We start from the raw sequence: 22791 nt of genomic DNA, 5'->3' as shown, positions 1-22791 counted from the left end.
TGGGGATTTTCACGTTTGTTTTAACAAAACGATAACTAACGCGCAGAATCCAAAATCCGAAAGATCCGAAATAAAAAATGCTTTATTTTCGTATCCATTATATTTTCGTTTCGTTGCAACAACAGTTCGATATAGATAGATAGAAGATTCGACATGACGGTGACAATAGCAATCTGCGTCTATCGAACCTGCGGTCGAATGTGCCTAACCTAACTCTATTAGTCCAAGATTATTCGACACAGAGAGAAAAGATTCAACATTATAGAAACATGAAGATTCGACGAAGCAGCTAAAAACATACTAAATCTATCAATGGATCCGCGCTTCAGACTATTAAACCACTGCTGCCCCCCTATGTGAGTAGGGAACACCTCAGTGTTACCCCAAAGAGGTTAGAATCAAAGTATAGGGAATGGCGCTGTGTTGAAACAGAAAGTGTAAACTATAAAATATTACTAAATTTTAAAAGTGACAGGTGTTCTAGTGCGTGATGCAATCCCTTCATAAAAGTAAAAAAAGAGAGGTGCAGTATTTAAAATGATCAATTGTTAATTAGTGGCAGAGGGAATTATCAGCTGTATATGCAAGCAATAACAATCTCATCTAATAAGCAGACTCAGACCTTATATTATCAACATTATAGAGCATGTGTTGGAAATGACTTATATAAATCCACTGATTAAAAAATATAAAGTGACAAGTGCCAAATTGTGCTATATATAAAAAAAAACGGTGGTTATCAAACCATTGTGCAATAATGTGCAAAAAACATTAAAAATTGTGAATCATCATTTATGTATAAATTGAGTCTTGCCACACAGAGTTAATCCATTTCTGAGCAATCCCCTTTTATTGTTCAGTGAGAAAAATCTTGACAAACTGACAAAAACTTTGTCAAATCCTCCCCCTTGCTGTGAGTGACAGCCTAAGACACAGGCATTATTTTTTAATTCCCTCCTCCACTCCTTTCTTCAGCAGCTCTGCAAGGATTGGCTGTTCCACACCTCAGCATGATTTGGCATGCTGAAGTCATGTGGTTACTTTCCTGTCTTTTCACTGGATGTTAGAGATCATAGCAGAAGCTCAGTGTTAGAAATACACAGGAGAAAATGCATATTGACAGGGGGAGTGTAGAGGTGGGCGGGGAGTCTACTGACATCACGACTCCACCCACCGAGCTCCAGACAACAGACCCACCCACAGAATATGCCGTTTTTCAGCTCTCATAACAGACAGAGGGGAGACATTTGACAGGTAAAGATACATGCAGGAGGCATGTATATCCTTATAGATAACCACTATGGCAGTAGTTTAGAAAGGATGACATTGGGTTTACATCCACTTTAAGCGCATGATGGTATCTACATGTGTGAAGAAATATCACCCTATGACTTTATGTATGCAAGAAACGCATTTAACCAATGAAACAAAATGTTGCCTTAGATATGCATGGGTGGGCAGGGCCTATCATTCCACTCACACCTCCTATTCCAGGGGTGTGAGTGTAATGTTCCACAATTCCATAGATTTTCAGGAAATTAATGTCTGTGTTGATACCGAGGGCCTGTTCATTTTTTTTGCATTGCCGAGTGGGAAAAGTATATTGTACTCTGGCTTGTGTGTATATACCCCCGCCATTTTCGGTGGTGGTACTCCGACTACTGCTGACATATTTGGAGGGCAAACCAGATCTACCGCTACTGACAGTGGGTGACTTTAACTGCTGGTTGAGTCCCTCCATGGACAGACACCCGTATTCGGAGGTCTCTGCCGCATCGAGGGAGTCTCCATTGCTGAGATTACTGAACAAAGTAGGTTGGATTGATATATGGAGTTTTAAGCATCCTGCTGATAAACAATTTTCTTGCTTCTCCAAGACTCATGGGACACTGTCCAGAATTGACCTTGCCGTGGGTAACCCTGCCATGCTCCAATCCCTTTTAGAAGTGCTGTATAAGCCCCGCAGTGTCTCGAATCACTCGCATGTAGTGATATATTTGATTATATCCCCGCCATCCACACTCCCTAGAGCCCTGTGGAAATGTAATGCCTACTGGCTAAAACAATTTTTGACACACGATGAGATGGAGCGGAGCATGGGGGAATTTCTGGACGGAAGGGACTTTACTGACTCCCCGGCGACAATGTGGGACGCTTTTAAGGTATATGTTAGGGGGCTAATTATCTCTGAAATTAATAAGGTAAAGAAGAACTCCTCAGGGCACAGAAAGGACCTTGAAAAACAGGTAGTGGCTCTGGAGGAGCCATATGTACAAGCCCCAACAGACTCTGCCAGGGAGGCGTGGCAGTTGGCTCAATCAGTTTATGAGCGGCTGCTGACCTTCACAGCAGAGAAAAAGCTCTTTTTCTGCAAGGTTGCTTTCTATGAGGAAGGGGAAAGCACGGGGTGCACGCTGGCCAGGATAGCTAATTCCCAACAACGTTCCCCGACTATCGGGGCTATCAAAACGACAGAGGGCAGGATAGTGAACTCCCCCGACTTAATACTGGAAGAACTGACCAGATTCTACGAGAATCTTTATCTTCCGACTGGACAGTATACCCAAACGGAGCTTACAGATTACTTACAAAGCATTGATTTTCCACAACTTACGGTAGAACAAAGAAGGGATCTAGATGCCCCTATTACTTTAGAGGAGCTACAGATAGCACTTCCCAACTGTAAGGCCCCTGGGGAGGATGGGATACCCATGGAGGTGTATAAGCAATATGCAGATATACTCCTGCCCAAGCTTTTAGCAGTGTTTAACGCGGCTAGGGAGCGGAGGGCTTTGCCTTCTTCCATGGCCGTGGCTAACATTGTCCTCATATTGAAGCCTGGAAAGGACCCTATGGACCTGGGCTCATACAGACCCATATCGCTACTACAGAGTGATATTAAGCTTCTAGCCAAAATCCTGGCACTCAGGCTGAATGGGGCCATCACAGGAATCGTTCACCCTGATCAGGCCGGCTTTATGCCTAATAATTCGACGGCTGTCAACTTAAGGAGGCTTTACCTTAATATGCAATCTCTGGCGGATAATGTAGGGCAGAGGGCTTTGCTCTCGTTGGACGCAATGAAAGCTTTCGATAGCATTGGATGGGAGTACCTTTGGGAGATTCTTCGCCGATTTGGATTTGGAGAGTCTTATATTTCCTGGGTGCGTCTGCTGTACCACAGCCCTCAAGCAACTATCCAGGTGGCTGGAGCTATGTCCCGCACTTTTACGTTGGGAAGAGGCACATGCCAGGGGTGTCCCTTGTCACCCCTGCTGTTTGCATTAGCCATCGAGCCCCTGGCGATAAAAGTGAGAGCAAACCCAGGAGTTGTAGGATTTAAATATGGAAACAAACAAGAGAAAGTAATGCTGTATGCAGACGACACTATGATCTTACTAGGCGATCTGGAAGGCTCTCTCAGAGAGCAATGGCTACTGTGGGAGAGTTTGGTAGATACTCAGACCTTCAGATAAACTGGACTAAATCTTCTCTGATGCTGATTGATGAGGGTGGGATGCCCCCGACCTCTATTACAGTGCCACTGGCTACTACGTTTAGATAATTGGGTATTCAGGTGACACCCAACATCTGTGACTATGGATGACTGAATGTCTCCCCGCTGCTACAAAGATTCAGAGACCGGATCAAAACGTGGAATTCACTCTGCCTGTCGGTAACGAGCAGAGTGAATCTCATTAAAATTATCATCATGCCGCAACTGCTATATGTGCTCCACAATGCCCCAACGGTAGTGACTCTAAAGGTGTTTAGAATTGTTAACTCCCTGTTTCGTACACTTATCTGGAAAAACTGCACACCTAGAATTAAATTTGAGCATCTTCAAAGACCTAAGAATGAGGGGGGGCTTGCCCTCCCGAATCCTTGGCTATATTATATTGCTGTGCAGCTGCAACAGTTGATAGGTATGATCCACACGAGAACGGACAGGGAGGGAGAGACCGGTGACTCTTCTGAATTAATAATGCCACATACGGTGGGGAGGGGACTCAGTATCAACTGCCCTGGAGTCGACAGTATTTGGGAAACCAAATAAATTATTCCCGACATATAACCTTATCCAGAAAATCTGGAATAAGACTAGATATCTGCAAGGGGCGATGGGATACACAGATTATAGACCTATCTGGGATAATGACCCAGAACTAGCTAAACTTCAGCACGGCAAACTAGGTATGGGGTCGTTTATCTTAGCCAGATCCTCCACAATGGAAAATTGCTTACATTTGAATACTTGCAAGGCCTTTTCGGGTCGCCACAATCTATGAGATTTTATTATATGCAATTAAAACATGCTATAATGGCCCAGGGCAGATCTTCGGAGTGGGTCCCCTCCCCGACTCCATTGTTTAACTTAACTTAATAACAAGAGCGCCTAATACTAAGGGCTTTATATCACAATGCTGTAATATGCTATTACAAAACTTCCTGAACAAATACCCGCTGCGTATGTTGGAAAAGTGGGAGGGGGAGGTGGGCCCGATTGATGGAGACCAGTGGGAGGAAGTCCTGCAGGCAGTACCCACTTGCTCCTTAAATATATCGCACAGATTGTCACAGCTGTATTTACTGTTCAGAGTGTATTATACCCCACATAGACTGTTTCTTATGGGCTTGCGACCTACCCCGCTTTGTACCAGATGAGGGATCACAGAGACCTAATCCACCTACTGTGGAGGTGCCCAAAGCTTCACCCCTACTGGAAGGGGGTGGTGGACACCATAAACAGAGTGTTTCAGGTTTCGATATCCACAAGCCTGAGACATTGCCTTTTATATATACTAGATGAGCTGGACTGGGAAGAGTCTACTAGAGTAGCAGTCATCAGATACCTGTTTCAGGCACACAAAGTAATTATGGCTCATTGGATATCAGAGGATCCCAATACGCTTAAGGAGTAGATTAACACAATGAGAGATGTGCTCTGGAAGGAGAAGGTAATCTATCAACACAGGGGTTCCGCTCAGAAATTCAAAAAGTTATGGGGGCCAAGGCTGGATGTACCGGGAATGGCCCCGGTGGATATGGTCATGGACAGATTGCTGGGTATTGGTACTTAAATGGGGGTAACCCTGGATTTTTGGCTCAAGTACGCGGGCGCTGGTGGTGTTATCTAGAACAGGGCATGTGATATGACCAGATTGTCAGGAAATATTTAAATAAATTTAAGTAACATGCATATTTTCTTTGTGTAATGACCATCAATGTAACGGAAAGTACCTTTTGCTTCGGTATATGTATGTATATTTCTGTTCTTTAATAAACTTTTTTCTTTGGATAAAAAAAAAAAAAAAAATTTGCCTGAAGTTCAACTTTAACCATTTCGCGACTGCCCCATAGCAATGTTAAAGCTATAGGGCGGCCCTCCTGTGCAGAATCACATTGATGGCCCACTTTTGCTGTGATTAATTACAGCAGAAGCCGATCTGCAGGTGCTGGACACTAGATGTCTGTCCAAACCTGCCAATCATCAGTAAAACACACAGAACAGAGATCTGCCTATGAATACAAGGGCGGCACAGTGGTGTAGTGGGTAGCACTCTCGCCTAGCAGTAAGAAGGGTCACTGGTTCAAATCCCAACTACGACACTACCTGCCTGGAGTTTGCATGTTCTCCCTGTGCCTGCGTGGGTTTCCTCCGGGTACTCCGGTTTACTCCCACACTCCAAAGACATGCTGGTAGGTTCATTGGATCCTGTCTAAATTGTCCCTAGTATGTATGAATGTGAGTTAGGGACCTTAGATTGTAAGCTCCTTGAGGGTAGGGACTGATATGAATGTACAATGTATATGTATAGCGCTGCGTAAATTGACGGCGCTATATAAGTACCTGAAATAAATAAATAAAAATAAATAAATCTCTGTTCTGACAGGGGGGAGGGATGAATTGTGTGTCCCTGCAAAAGAAAGCTCTATTTGTGGAAAAAAATAACATCAATTTTATTTGGGTACAGTGTTGCATGACCACGCAATTGTTGGTTAAAGTAACGCAGTGCCGTATTGCAAAAAATGGCCTAGTCATGAAGCAGGGTAAATCCCCACTTCAAGGAGTTGACAGAGTAAGTGGGGTCCACTAACTTTTTAGGACAGAGTCTAATAAGTATAGTATTTCCTTAGTATGGGACTTATGGGACTCCTGCTAAGCACTATACAGTTTTGGAAGTGAATTGTTGGCCTTTTCTAGATAACATAAAATATTTGTTCACTCAGTGGAGCAAATCAGACAGATTTACTGGACTGACTCATCTCTAATGACAGATTCTATCAAATACATGCTTTCTTAGACTGAAGACATAAAAATCACAGAGAAATAGAGAGCTGTAGAAATAGCCAGAAAACATACTCAGCTCCCATTAGTTAAGACGACCTTATTAGACCTTGACCAGCCAACTATGAACAACCTTTTCTATTCAAGCACATTCAAAGTGTTGTTGACAGACTCTACATCAACGTGAAGGTGAAGTTCACCTTTTCCAGAAAATTGCCTATGCAGTTAAAGGCCCCCAGTAGAATTAAAAAAAAACTGTTCAGCTTTTTAAAATGTGCATTCATTTCATTGACATACCCGTTTGGCCATTTGAGCCCCCTGAAAACCATTGGATGCTCACTTCCAGCATTATACAAGCAACATCAGTGCAGGGGCGGGGGAGTGGTCACTGGAAGGAGCTTTCTAGAGTTAGAAAAAAGCAAAGTATTTATACTTTAAGCCTCTGCCCCTAGACTCCCTGGTATTTCATAGCTGGCTTCTTCCTGTGCATGTGCAAGACCCACTACATTTTCTCAATGGTGCTTTAGTCTCCTGGGACATAAGCATGTCCCAGGGGGTTGCGGATGCGGAGGGGGGAGCTGAATTTCCAATCTGTTCACCATAGAAAACAGACCAGAAGTGGCAGTGGGTTGACAATGATGAGAGAGTAAAGGAGGAGGATGAATGGAACTTCCCTTTTCAGGTGAAGTTCAGCTTTAAATTTGCTTCAACTTAATTTTCCATATATATATATATATATATATATATATATATATATATATATATATATATATAACAGTTTAATAGGGCTAACGTATCTTTTAAAGGAGAGCTGCGGTGAGAGAAATAGCTGCCATTGTTGACAACCTTCTGAGAGTGCAAGATGCCCAAATGTCCTCTGGACCAGGCCATTAGTACTTTCAGGAGGAGTTTAGAAATAGCCAAGTCCATGTTTCTCTTAAGAGAGATTTCTTTTCAGCCCTACTATTACCCTGTAAAAAGAGAGAATTTATGACAAAGAATTAAATAAATAATCAGAATGAAAAAAAATATATGCATATATTATATGTAGGTTATTTTAATATATAAAAGCAAATTGTTTATTAAAATAAATGATTTATTCAAACAAAAAAAAAAATCGAAAATCAGTTTAGTCTTTGTAATGTATTTATTGTTAAACATTCCAGATTTCTAAAGAAATGTGCTTGTGGGTTAGTGTGATTAAATTAACTATATTCTTCACATTTATAATGTACTTTTTGTACTGAACATTTGAAAATGGTAAGTAGCAAATCGGTATTCACTTCAAATCTCTGGTGCAGTGTAGTTAAAACACTCAAACTATAATCACCATATTACAAAAATATAAAAGAATAAATAACTGTGAATAATATGATATTGAAAAAAAACAAGTAAAGATATTTGCTGGAAGCTTGGATTTGAAATCTAACATTTGATTTATGCTAATTAGATGAAAAAAAAAGATAAAATTTAGTAAAACAAAAAGCTTTGCTATGATCGTGATACTTCATGCAGCAAAAAAAAACCTCAAGGTACAACTCTAATGAAAAAATGTATTGGAGTCTGTGTCCCCTATATCACCTGATTTCCTGTCCCAGGAAGAGGAAATATATTTCACTACATCTTGCAGGATCCCAAGAGCTTTAGTCTAAGGGAATACTAAAGAATCCATTTATAACCGATCTTCCTGCTGTTACATGCAGAGAAAAAGAGTATTGTTCCACTATGTGCTGTCTTTCAACAACCGTTGTGTATACTATTATGTATAGATAGAACTTGGGGGGCCTGAAAATACACTTACTCCCAACACTGTTGGAGCCAACAAACTAAGGATTTCACAATGTCTTTTTTTGGTTGTTAGACTTATAATGCCTGCCTTGTATTTCATGAGTTGCAGTGCCTTGCAGGTTTGTGGCATGTATCTTTATGATATATCTTTATGATAACACCTGATCAGGACTGTGCAGATGTCTGTAGACACAGCTGGTACTCTAGTCATACATACTTTTTATTTGTATTTAAAAAGATCCTGTTGGCAACTTGAATTGCATATAAAAGCACCAAAAAAACAAGTATTGTAAAACCTTACTTGCTGCATATTTCCTTTCCATAAACATTTTTTTTTTAAATTCACTTGGAATGTGCATTTGAACTCACTGGGGAATTTGACCTCTCCGGGTAGAATCAATTTTTTAGCACAGCCATAATTCCCTCTCCCTCCTTTCACATCGCCGCCCTGTCATCTTCTGCAGCTAATTCCTCTCTGTGCTGGTTTGGCTCCTTCATCCCTCCCCTTATCTCCCTAGATAACCTTTTATGTAGCTACCAGGGGAGGAGTGAAAAGAAATACTGTAAATAGTAAATTGAGTGGTGGTCCTGAGTCTGCTGGGGTTGCTGACATCACATCCAAGATAGATCACCCAGCAACAGTCTTGGGGCTTTTGGATGTCTACATAAAGGAGGCTTTTGGAGGTAAATAATGCAGTTAAATGCACATATATTCTTATGAGAAGATTGTTATGAAATCAATGATCTGGTGACAACAGGGTCCCCAACATAAGAAATTCCAAGAAACCCATTCACTGCTTTCTGCCAAATAGATCTTTTGAAAATATTTTTTGCTTTCTATTTGTTCCCCAGGCCAGTGCCCAGCTCGCAACTCACCCCCACCATTTGTTTTGCCCTTACCGTTTTTATTTTTTGGTTCCCTCTGACTGCAGCCTAGTTTGGATTCAGCACCTGAACTTTCCTTAAGTTTTCCCAAATCTGAATCTTGGGTGTTCAGCACATCACAAGTCCTTACTACATATATTACAAACAAAGAGATTGTTCAATAAGCCCAAATTTCTGCATTAAATTGTAGCCAGTCCAATATTTAATACTCTACGAAATTCCAGAAATGGCTTTGAAACTTCCAGACTTGTGAAGCACTAAAATGAAGGTCTTATGATCCTAAATCTTTATCATAAAGAATGCTATAGATAATTAGTTCTTTTATACACTGCAACTATAATTGCTCAATCCACAAATGAAAACTTCATGGTATAGAGATAAACTTCACTGAATAGGTAATCTATATAACAGAATGTGTGTTGTAGCAAAGGGACTGTGAAAGGACATACATGTAGTGAGCAAATCCAACAAAACAGAAATATATCACATAAAATTCCAAATTTATTGTACAAAAGTAAAAAAAAATAGTAGTAAACATATCCATGTGTTGCACCCAGGTAAAGTTTACATCTGTAATACAAAGAATATTCCTGTTTTTACAAAACTGGTCCACATAAAAAACTAGGCACGTTTCAAAAGAACTGTTTCTTCTTCACCAGCTCATGTGAACACATATGATGACCAAAAACCAGACTATGTCTGTTGAGAAAGGAGCGCGACTTGCAGTACATCCAAGTGCGCACGCTCACGAAACGCGCCCCCCTCCTATGATGCCATCCCCCTGCAGCCAGCTGTCCTCTGTGTTCCAAGCCTTGGTCTGAGGCCACCTTCCGGAGCCGGCTCTAACATCGTTCGGAAGAGACACTGTCATCACTCACAGCACGGATCGCATATGGCACAGATTTGGGAGCGCCATCATGACATTTGATTCCATGCCTGTTATCTTCTAACAAATGTGAGTTGATCTTATTGTTATTAAAGCTGTCATTTTTAAAAAAACGACTGCACCCAGAGACGCCTCTCTACTTGTTATTTTGCAGTCCCAGGAATATGGTTTCTTTCCTACTATGATGGCAGCCCTGCTTGCTTCCTTTGGAAATTTTTTTATCCCTCTATTAGCATCACCACAGAGACTCATCAGCCTTTGTTTGCTATATGGACTATTGACCACTCATAGTTTTACTTCAGAGAGTTCTATTTTAGATAGATCTATGTGTTAGCAGATGCGTATTTTGGGGTCATATATGAATCCTGAGTTGTTGCGCCTACACTTGTTACTACATATGATGACCAGAACAGGGTCAATATCTAAATAGTGTTAACCCGGGTCTTCAGGAAGAAACCTTTTTCTCGTTACTTGAATCAGGTGATATCAAGCCTCCCACATTCTGGTGGCAGATGCTTGGCCCAGCTTACAGACACTGCAGGCCCTTTTTATAATTTTTTTAGCTTGTTGTCGCTGCCACATAATTATAGCTGCTGAATGACTTCATTAAAGGAATACAGTTATGATCAAGGGACATTACTTCATACACACTCAAAGATGTACTCTCTGCTGGTCACACCACCAGATAGCCACAACTTGCCCTTTATTGAGTAATGGGAATCAGACCTGGGTAGAATATTTACAGCGGATCAACGAACTAACATACTTCGGCTTGCTTTAAAATCTGTATGACGGTCAAAGAGACCAGTTTTAAAATCCTTACTCAGTCATACCCCATCTCTTTTGCATAAATATTTTCCAAATATATCTGGTCAATGCTGGCTGTGTCAGGGGGAATAGGGAACATTGCTGCACATTTTTTTGGTCCTGTCTCAAACTCTCTAATTACTGGTAAGTGGTCTGGAGGATTACACAAAATTTTATCGACTATGAAGTGCCAAGGACCTAGTTTTTTTCATTTTTCAGGTTTCCAAAAATTTACAAGAAATCAATTTTTCATCACCTCCTTATTGCTGCTAAATCATATATCCCTCTTACCTGGAAAAATGTCCAGCCCTCGTCCATTGGACTTTGGCTCAAAAAGGTCAAGGAATTGAACTTGCTTTGGGACCTGATGCTCTCTTTACAACACAAACGAGAACAGTACACGAAAACCTGGACTCTGTGGGATGTTTACATATTCTGTGGAGGGCAAAGCCATCTTTGATATAAGCCCCACTGGATCTTAGAGTCACCTTTCACCTTCCCCTGGGACACACCGACATTATTTCCCTCCCCCCTTTTTTCCCCCTCCTTCCTCCTCTCTTTTCTTTTTCTGCTTCTCTTTTCTATTTCCTTTCTCTCTTTCTCTATATGTGTAAAACTCTGACAGTTCCCTCCTCAGCCATGGACCCCACCTTTTTTATAATATTCTTGGGCTTGTAATGTGAGGAACTACACAATCATTTGTGTTAAAAGACCTTGTCTTGTACAATAGAGTTCCAGTGAGTCAGCAAGATGATAGAACAGCAGGGAGCATGCCATGTAGTGGATCATAGGCATGTGCATGTGGCAACAGCAGTTACTGACAACTATTACCCCATCTCAATAGAATATGCATATGCAAAAAGTAGTTATATTAACCAGCCTCCATGATGAACGTTTGACACAAAAATATGTAAAAACCACTGTAGATGCCAGTTAATATAATTACTTTTTGATAAGGATTTTCTGTATTCCTGGTCCTCCTCATATCAGCATACAATAAGACTTAATTAGCGATAGCAATAAGAAAAGGAAAGGACAATTATAGTGAAAAAAAGATGTCTATAAACACTGTGCATAGTGGGAAGAGAAAGTTTGTAATCCTGAAACTACTCTTGCCAATGATGTGGCTGTTGGAAACCCACTTTTTCTTGTTAGGTGCTACAGAGAGCACTTTTCTAAAGGATAAACAAAAGGGCACAGAAGGGCATACAGCACTCAAGACAAGCCCCATGCAGGAAATAAAGTGCCTTTTGAAAGCTTGAATTTTAACTTGCCTGCAGAAAATGCTTTATTACCTTTCATCTGACCCCCATCAATGCTGGCAAAGCTGAGATATGAACTTTGATAGAATTGAAGGTTAGGTCGGAAGAAAGAAAAATTTCAGATAACACAAGTTTGAGGAAAAAAACTTCTCTCAGATTTGGTGATAAGTTCTATTAGTAGAATCCATCCTCACTTGGATCAGTATGAAAATGACCTTCGATGATAGCCCCATGAACTGTAACCTTTGCCTCTCAATTGCTAGGCAAACAGACAAGCTGGTTTGGGATGAAGCTCCTGATCCTGGATCAGAAGATCTCTTTGACATGGAAGAGGTTTTGGAGGTGCAATCATGATGCGTGAGAGGAGAGTGAATTATGATCTTTTTGGCCAATAGGGAAGAACCACAATGACCATTACAGAGTTCCTTAGATTTTCAGAAGCACCTTCAGAATTAAGGGTATTGGAGGAAAAAAATACAAAAATATTATTTTGCACTTCGTGTAAAAACACAGAGCAGTACTCACTAAGCATCAAAATATTGGATGTCATGTCAGAATCTATATATACACATACAATAAGTGTGCATCCACACAAATAAAAACACCAAGTGAAAACATGATGGGCAAATCTTGTAAAAAACAGTAAAGTCCAAAAACAAGTGAAACCATTCAACTATCCATCAACTCTATGAATGTATCTTGAAGAAGCGACCAAGACACTCGTGCCCTTCACCACAAATAAGGTTGGCCTCTTACCAAATATGAAAGATCCCCACCACAGAGATCAGCCAGGCATGTAATTCACAGAGCTCTAGACATTCGTCAATACCAGCTTCAGGTTTTAGTAATTTCAAGCATCAGCATGTCAGATTCATGGAGGAGAACAGAGGCCACACATAGTGCAAAACCACTAACAATTTATGTAAAACAATAGACAGGTACTTACAGACGTACAATAAAATACAGCATATCACAACATGTGCTGATGCCTCGCCACTGGCCACATGGTGAGTGTGATGACGTAACAAATTAAGCCCCACCCAACATGTTTTACCATCAAACAGCATCATCAAGGGAAAAGGAGCAAGGTTGGTGTTGATGTCCAAGGTTGAAGTTGGTGTCCTGCTATTGCCAATGATGAATGTCTGGAGGTCTGTTAATTACATGCCTGGCTGATCTCCGTGGTGGGGATCTTTTATTTTTGGTAAAAGGACAACCTTATTTGTGGTAAAGGGCACAAGTGTCTTGGTCGTCTCTTCAAGATACATTCACAAAGTCGGTGGATAGTTCAATATTTTCACTTGTTTTGGGACTTTACTGGTTTTTTAGAAGATTTGCACATCACTGATGTTTTCACTTGATGTTTGTTTTTTTTCTATTTGTGTGAAAGCGCACTCATTGTATGTGTATATATTGGAAGAAATACATACACAAGTAGAAAAGTTCAAGCCACTGACATGGCATCTTGAGTAAGGGCTTGAACCTCAAAATAAAAAAAAAAGAAAACATTCCATATTGGTGTCAGAAATCAACACAGGATATGACCAGATATATGTAGCTACACAAGGAAACTGGGACAGACCACGTATGTATATCTTTAAAGTAAGATGTATTTACAGTGAAACAAAAGACAATCACACACCAGCAAACAGTAAACATAACAAACCCCAGTGACTAAATGCCTTATTAACCTAACAAAGACCTAACAACTAACTATATACAAAATATATACAAAATGAGGGACAAGGGTAACAGGGATTACCAGTAATGCAAGGAAGGGGGGAATCAAGTTTGGGTGCAGGAAACAAGGAGTGGGAGTAAGCAGCAGGGTACAGTATGCAATGCTAGCTCATGAGCAGGATAAACAGGCATAAGGATCTGGCAGCAAGGATGGCAATCAAAACACTGACACGCCGTGTGCTAATGGGAGCAGCAGTATATGTCCTGCTAGCAGCTGAGACCATTTGGAACTGATTACTGGAGCCTGCTGGCCTCTAAGGGACACCTGCTGGTGGGTACTGGAACTGCAGCAATCAGCCCAGAGCACCACAGTGCCACCAGCAGGCAGACTCGGTCCTAACAATTGGGGGGAGGATTGCCATCATATCAATTACTAGAGTCCCCCTTGACCTGAAGGTCTACCAGAGCTAACTGGGATTCACAACCAACTAGTTCTGTCTGGGAAACTGCAACTCAGGGTATTTGCCTATAGATTCTCTAATGTAGGAGGAAAGGCCATGGCCACTGAAAAAATCCAAAAAGCAATCAGGAACAAGGAAAGACCAGCCGTGCATTTGATGAAGGAGTGGACAAAATCATATTGCTTGCTTAGCAGCATTCAACATGCAGGAGAGCAAGACTTGCCTGGCACCACAGGTGCCCCAATCCAGAGGATGTACCTCATACATATGGGTACTCTATCCATAGGAAAGGCTGAACAGGGTGAGATTAGGGTAGGCAGAATCTACTGTAGAGTGTGCTGGAGCAAGGGACCGAAAAAAAAGAACACTTAGAGATAGGATTGCATACTTTCTATTTATTAGTGTGAGGGTGGTTCTGGAGTGTCATGGTTATGGAGCTGACACATGGCATGCTGATATGAGGAATACCAAGAAAGTTTTCAAAGTTCTTACATCTGTAGCTTTCATTAAAATAATCACTGGTGATGCTGCTTGCTTGCCTTAGCACATCCTGTTATATGGTGACAATGATCCCTAACATTTATGTTTGAGTTTCACACCATACAGACATGTCCTTGATTCTCAGAATGGGTGCTAGAGTGAGGTGATGGATGGTGCCAACACAATAGAAGTGGATGAAGAGCTCACTAACATGTCTTCTTGTGAAAAGAACATAGAGGGACATTTATCAAGAGAATTGTACTATTAGCAGTCTAATTAGCAATCAGCCTTGTTTTGTGTGGTTGATATATCATAGATGCTAAAAAGCCCTTCAGTTTGCTTACATAATCTTATTACTGCAACAGGCTAGTGGAGATGCTGTTGGGTAGCTACTATGGTGGTAACAAGGGGTGATGTACTCTGGAACAGGCAATTAGCCTGGCACCCAAAGTTTCATGCACTCTGCAGCACTAAAGAGAACAGTCCCCTTGATAATCATGTGATTATCATGCTGCAGGCAATCAGTTAAAAAAAATTACAGCTCTGAGCAGGGGCATAGAGTAAAGCCTCGTACACACTGCTAGTTTTTTTTTCCGCTCAGCCCAGCATGAAAAACGAAATAAACCCGACAGCTTAGGTCGGAGCCTCTGTACTAACAATCCAATGTTAGTACAGCAATCTCCTGCTGTTCTATTGTGTTCCGACAGGGGGACAGCCCCCCCCGCCAGAACACTCCGGTCAGCGCCCTCAGCCATTGGAAAAAAAAGGAAAAAGTTGGAAGGCAGTCTTTTAAGGCTGCCACTGTAATCACAATAGGAGAAAAGAGGTACTCAAGATTATAGATAAAAAATCAAAATGTATTAAATATCATCTAAAAACATGTCACAAGAATAGAGGCATAGGTATGCCATAGTATGCGCAATCTCCCATATATGACAAATATGGCTGGACAAGGAAAGATGTACGGGTGGCCTCTGGAGTAATAAATATGCTGTCATAACAGAAATCGTCTATCTGAAGGCCAGCCGACGAGATCAAAATGCCAGCACCAATGGATCACTACGTGTTTGGCCAATAGCTTCTTTAGGAGATCCTATTGGTACAAAATCAAACATATGAGAGGTATGAGGCATCCAATTCACCATGAAGAGGAGAAGGGGAGAGGAGGAAGAAAAAAAAGGGGAGGGGAAGAAAAGGGAGAAGCAGGAAGATTCTCTCAACCGTCTCCAAAGGGCTCCAATGAGGTATCAAACAGCCTTATGAAGGGCCTCATTCATATATGGCAGCTTTTAAGTGGTTGTGGGTGATGGGTTCAATGATGGGTTAACACACCTTTTTAGATCCCTTGGGCTAAACAGGGATTATGGTATGGCGTAACCTATTTGGGTATTCCTTAATGGAAATGGTCAAAATCAAAAACAATGCCTTCTATGATAGTAGATAGTAGGTAGTAGAGTCAGTATAACCCTGGGTGCCGGTCCTTGTTGCAGGAATCTTCTCTACCACGGCGTGAATGAGACGTCCATCCAAATGGCCAACTTCTGGTCAGACTAGCTGCAATACACACAGGCCGAATGTCAGCCGGTTTCTATTGAACATTTGGCCCTTGTGTATGGGGCTTAAGGGAAGGAACCACAGGAGGTCTTTAAAAATGCTGACTGCACACTGTTCAAGTGTGCACTCAGAGAAGTGCTAGGCCAGCTTTAATATGCCATCTGAAGATCTGGTGCCGGACAGGGCTGCCACTTCAGTGAAGGTTTAGGAGCCTGGAGGAGATTGGGGAGCAAGCAGAGAGGCTCAAGCTACAGAAAGCACCTTTTTCCACACTATTTAAGTGCATTTTAGTTTTTACTTACGTGCATTTTTTGACACAGTTTTCTGTTGCAATCTAAATCACAGTGCATGCAAATGACATGGAAAAGGGGGAAATCATTTGCTAATTGTTCACACTGAGGCACTAATCATAAAGTGCCTTAGTCATCTCAAATTACTTAAATAACATTTGTGTTTAACCACTTAACCTCCGGAAGATTTACCCCCTTTCACGACCAGGACACTTTTTTGCAATACGGCACGTGTTACTTTAACTGACAATTGCGCGGTCCTGCGACACTACCCAAATAAAATGTTTTTCAGTTTTTCCCACAAATATAGCTTTCTTTTGGTGGTACAGTTGAACCTCAGATTACGAGCATATTCCATTCCAGGAGTATGCTCGTAATCCAAAGTACTCGCATATCAAAGCAAATTTTCCCATTGAAGTCAATGGAAACGAAAATAATTTGTTCCGCATTGACTTCAATGGGATGCAATACTGCATGCGGCCAGAGGTGGGGGGGGCACCGGAGAGCCTCAGAAACAGCCGGAAAGGCCCGAGGACACGTTGGCTGACCTCGGCAAATGTTGGAAAGGCTCGGAAACTGAGTATTTCCGTGTATTTCCGTGTCTTTCCAAGCATCGCCGAACGGCAGCAATCGGCTGCGATCATCACTGTTCGGCTCTGCTCGGCTCTGGCGCCACCGCACGTCAGGCCAAATGCGGTACTGCAGGCCCAATTAGGTTGAACTCTGCTCCTCTTGCGAAAATTGAGTCTGAATTTTTTTTAAAAAGTTGCTCGCAAATCAAAACACTCTCAAACCAAGTTACTCTTAAACAGAGGTTCCACTGTATTTGATCACCTTTGTGTTTTTAATTTTTTGTGCTATAAACAAAAAAAAGAGCGACAAATTTGAAAAAAAAAAATATATATATATATATATATATATATATATATATATATATATATATATATATATATATATATATATATATATATTAATTTCTGCTATAAAACCTATCCAATAAAAAAATTGAAAAAAATCAAATGTCTTCATAAATTTAGGCCAATATGTATTCTGCTACATATCTTTGGTAAAAAAATCCCAATAAGTGTATATTGATTGGTTTGTGCAAAAGTTATAGCGTGTGCATACTATGATATATTTTTATTTATTTATTTATACTAGTGATGGCAGCGATCAGCGGCTTATAGCTGGGCTGTGATATTGCAGTGGACATTGCAGCACTTAACTGACACTTTTTGGGAACAAGTAACACTAAAAAAAACTGCTTAACAATATGCACTGTCACTGTACTAATGACACTGGAGGGGAAGGGGTTAAACATCAGGGGCAATCAAAGGGTTAACTATGTGCCTAACCAGTGTTTTACTATACTGTATGAGGTGCTTTTACTAGGGGAAGAGATGGAATTTATTCCCTGCTTTGCAGGGACACAAACCCTATCCCTTCTCCCCTGTCAGAACGGAGATCTGCCTTGTTCACATAGGCAGATCGCAGTTCTGTCTCTCTGCCTTACGATCTGTGGGTGCTGTGGGCATTGAGTACCCGGCACCCGCCAATTGGCTTCCACTGTGTGTAATCACAGCAGAAGCGAGCTGCCGGTGGTGCGCATGGTGGTGCGCATGCATGGCCCCTACCCGGAAGTGCGGGATAACTTATATATATATATGTGATTCAGAGTTCAGCTGCCACCCTAAAGAAGTAAAACTGCTATAGGGAGGATGGTAAGCAGTTAAGCAGCTTTCATTTCTATGCTTCAACAGTTTCAAATTGCGTTTTTTCGGTTTTGAAACTGTGTTTCTTTAATTTGCATGTTAAGTCATCACAGGCCCAAAGGTTTAGGACCATGCTTGACCCATTCATCAGACGATAAAACGGATTCTTTAAGGTTCTTAAATTTTGGGTTTGTCGTGACTCTCTTACTTATATGTGAATAAAAGAAGCTATGTTCATCTAACACACTCAGTTGTTATCCTGCATTGTCACCATGTCAAATGAGATTCTGATCCAAGCTCATTTCAGCACACATTACACAGGCATCGCCCACTGTTGTCAACATCATAAAAACTTCACTGAATAATGTAATGCTGGGGTACAGGTAAACAAGATATGGCTGCAAAGAGGCTGCAGGACATCAGCTACACCGAGATGCAACAAAGGATGAAAAAAAGAGAAAGCATTTCATTTTAAAAATGCCATTAGTTGATTGTACAAAGTGCATTTAGTTAGGGTTTACAGCTGCTCTAATTTTGTTTAACCACTTCCCGACCACCCACCGCCTATACAGCGGCAGGGCGGCTACTCTGTGCCAGATCACGTATCTAGTATGTGATCTGACACTTCCGGGTCTGGGGCACGCATGAGTGCTGCCAGTGACCTGATTCCTCTGTGATCACACCCAGCGGCGGGTACTGCGAAGTCGATGTCCGCTGGCACCCGCCTATTGTACAGTACACAGGCAGAATGGCAGTCTGCCTATGTAAATAAGGCAGATTACCGTTTTGTCAGTAGGGAAGGTATTGATCCTGTGTACTTGCAAAGCAGGAACATGGATCAATGCTTTCCCATAGTAAAAGCACCTTCCTCACAGTGAGAAAGCACAGGCTAGGCACACAGTTTACCCTTTGATCACCCCTGATGTTAATCCCTTCCCAGCCAGTGACAGTGGATATTTTTTAACACTGATCACTGTATTAGTGTCACTGGTTCCCAAAAAGTCAGGTGTCCCATTTGTCCACCGCAATTTCGCAGTCGCTGATCGCCCCCATAACTAGTAAAACATTTTTTTTTTAAATAAATAAAAATATCCCATAGTTTGTAGACGCTATAACTTTTGTGCAAACCAATCAATATACGCTTTTCGGGATTTTTTTTCCCCAAAAATATGTAGCAGAATACATATTGGCCTAAATTGATGAAAAAATTACATTTTTTAATTCTTTTAATTTTTACTTCTTTTATTGAATATGTTTCATAGCAGAAAGTAAAAAGTATTGTTTATTTTTTCAAAATTCTCAGTCTTTTTTCATTTATAGCGAAAAAAATAAAAACTGCAGAGATGATCAAATACCACCAAAAGAAAGCTCTATTTGTGGGAAAAAAAGGACATACATTTTATTTGGGTACAATGTCACATGACTGCGCAATTGTAAGTCAAAGTAACGCAAAAAATGGCCTGGTCATGGGGGGGGGAAATCGTTAGGAGGGCGACTGGTTAAAACAGAACTTTTGACTATAAATTGTAAAGAATCAAAAACCCTTTAAAACATCAGGAGCAATGTATATAAGCAGTTTTTTCACTGGCCCTAAAAAATCTTGTTAACTTTAACCACTTGCCGACCGGGCCATAGCCGAAAGACGGCAACAGCGCGGTCGGCTAGTTCTGGGTGGACGTCCATGGACGTCCTCCCAGAATACTGCTCTCGCGCGCCCCCTGGGGCGCGCACCCGAGAACTTCCGTGACCGCCGGGTCCAGAGGACCCGACGCATCACGGATCACGGTAAACGGCCGCTCATCGCGGCCGTTTACTATGTGATCGCTCCGTCAAATGACGGAGCGATCACATGTCAACAGACTGGCGTCATCTCATGACGCCGGTTCCTCCCGCCCCTCTCTGTACCGATCGGTACAGTGCGAGGGGAGAGGGGGAGGGATCGGATGGCAGCACCGCTGTGGGCTGGATGTGTAGTGCCCACAGCGGTGCTCAGTGACAATTGCTGTCACATCCATCCATCCCTCAATGCTCAGCCAACCCTGCAATACTCTGCACTATACCCTGCAATACTCTGCACTATACCCTGCAATACTCTGCACTATACCCTGCAATACTCTGCACTATACTCTGCATAACACCCTGCAATACTCTGCATAACACCCTGCAATACTCTGCACTATACCCTGCAATACTCTGCACTATACCCTGCAATACTCTGCACTATACTCTGCATAACACCCTGCAATACTCTGCATAACACCCTGCAATACTCTGCACTATACCCTGCAATACTCTGCACTATACTCTGCATAACACCCTGCAATACTCTGCACTATACCCTGCAATACTCTGCACTATACCCTGCAATACTCTGCACTATACCCTGCAATACTCTGCATAACACCCTGCAATACTCTGCACTATACCCTGCAATACTCTGCATAACACCCTGCAATACTCTGCATAACACCCTGCAATACTCTGCACTATACCCTGCAATACTCTGCACTATACCCTGCAATACTCTGCAATACTCTGCATAACACCCTGCAATACTCTGCACTATACCCCGCAATACTCTGCACTATACCCCGCAATACTCTGCATAACACCCTGCAATACTCTGCATAACACCCCGCAATACTCTGCATAATACCCCACAATACTCTGCACAATACCCCGCAATACTCTGCACTATACCCCACAATACTCTGCATAACACCCTGCAATACTCTGCATAACACCCTGCAATACTCTGCATAATACCCCGCAATACTCTGCACTATACCCCGCAATACTCTGCACTATACCCCGCAATACTCTGCATAACACCCCGCAATACTCTGCATAACACCCCGCAATACTCTGCACTATACCCCGCAATACTCTGCACTATACCCTGCAATACTCTGCATAACACCCTGCAATACTCTGCATAATACCCTGCAATACTCTGCATAATACCCCGCAATACTCTGCATAACACCCTGCAATACTCTGCACTATACCCTGCAATACTCTGCATAACACCCCGCAATACTCTGCATAACACCCTGCAATACTCTGCACTATACCCTGCAATACTCTGCATAACACCCTGCAATACTCTGCATAACACCCTGCAATACTCTGCATAACACCCTGCAATACTCTGCACTATACCCTGCAATACTCTGCACTATACCCTGCAATACTCTGCACTATACCCTGCAATACTCTGCATAACACCCGGCACTACTCTGCATTATACCCGGCACTACTCTGCATTATACCCGGCACTACTCTGCAATATACGCGGGCACTACTCTGCATTATACCCGGCACTACTCTGCAATATACGCGGGCACTACTCTGCAATATACGCGGGCACTACTCTGCAATATACCCTGCAATACTCTGCAATATACCCCGCAATACTCTGCAATATACCCCGCAATACTCCGCAATTTTTAACCAGTTCCCGCCCACAGTCATATGACATCCCTGACTTTGAGCGGGTATATCTGAATGATGGGTGCAGCTACAGGCATCATTCAGATATCAGCTTTTTCAGCCGGCGATTTCCTACACCATAGGAATGATCATAGCTGCTGTTCCACTGCTTGATCATTCTTATGGGAGGCGAGAGGGGACGCCCCCCCCCTTCCCGCCACCCTCCGGTGCTTCTACCGACTCACCGCTACGATCGAAGCCAAGATCGTTTTTTTTTTATTATTATTTCAGGCTTCCCAGCCTAGAGGTGAGATGTGGGGTCTTATTGACCCCATATCTCACTGTAAAGAGGACCTGTCATGCCATATTCCTATTACAAGGATGTTTACATTCCTTGTAATAGAAATAAAAGTGATCAAAAAATTTTTTTGGGGGGAAAAAGTGTCAAACTAAAATAAATAAAGTAAAATAAACAATAAAAAAAAAAAAAAAAAATTTAAAGCGCCCATGTCCGTGTGCTCGCATGCAGAAGCGAACACATACGTAAGTCCCGCCCACATATGAAAACGGTGTTCAAACCACACATGTGAGGTATCGCTGCGATCGGTAGAGCGAGAGCAATAATTTTGGCCCTAGACCTCCTCTGTAACTCAAAACATGTAACCAGGAAAAAATTTTAAAGCGTCACCTATGGAGATTTTTAAGTAGCGACGTTTGGCACCATTCCACGAGAGTGTGCAATTTTGAAGGGTGACATGTTGGGTATCTATTTACTCGGCGTAACTTCATCTTTCATATTATGCAAAAACATTGGGCTAACTTTACTGTTTTGTTTTTTTTTAAAGCACAAAACTGTTTCTTTCCCCAAAAAAACGCGTTCGAAAAATTGCTGCACAAATACCGTGCGAGATAAAAAGTTGCAACAACCGCCATTGTATTCTCTAGGGTCTTTGCTAAAAAAAATATATATAATGTTTTGGGGTTCTATGTAATTTTCTAGCAAATAAATTATGATTTTTACATGTAGGAGAGAAAGGTCAGAATTGGCCTGGGCGCTCCAGAACGCCTGGAGGTGCTCCCCTGCATGTTGGGCCTCTGTATGTGGCCATGCTGTGTAAAAGTCTCACACATGTGGTATCACCATACTCGGGAGTAATAGCAGAATGTGTTTTGGGGTGTAATTTGTGGTATGCATATGCTGTGTGTGAGAAATAACCTTCTAATATGACAATTTTGTGAAAAAAAAAAAAAAGAAAAAAAAAATC

This window comes from Aquarana catesbeiana, linkage group LG01 (genome assembly GCF_042186555.1).
Source record: "Aquarana catesbeiana isolate 2022-GZ linkage group LG01, ASM4218655v1, whole genome shotgun sequence".
In the NCBI taxonomy this organism is placed as follows: domain Eukaryota; kingdom Metazoa; phylum Chordata; class Amphibia; order Anura; family Ranidae; genus Aquarana; species Aquarana catesbeiana.
This window is presented reverse-complemented; position numbering follows the sequence as displayed.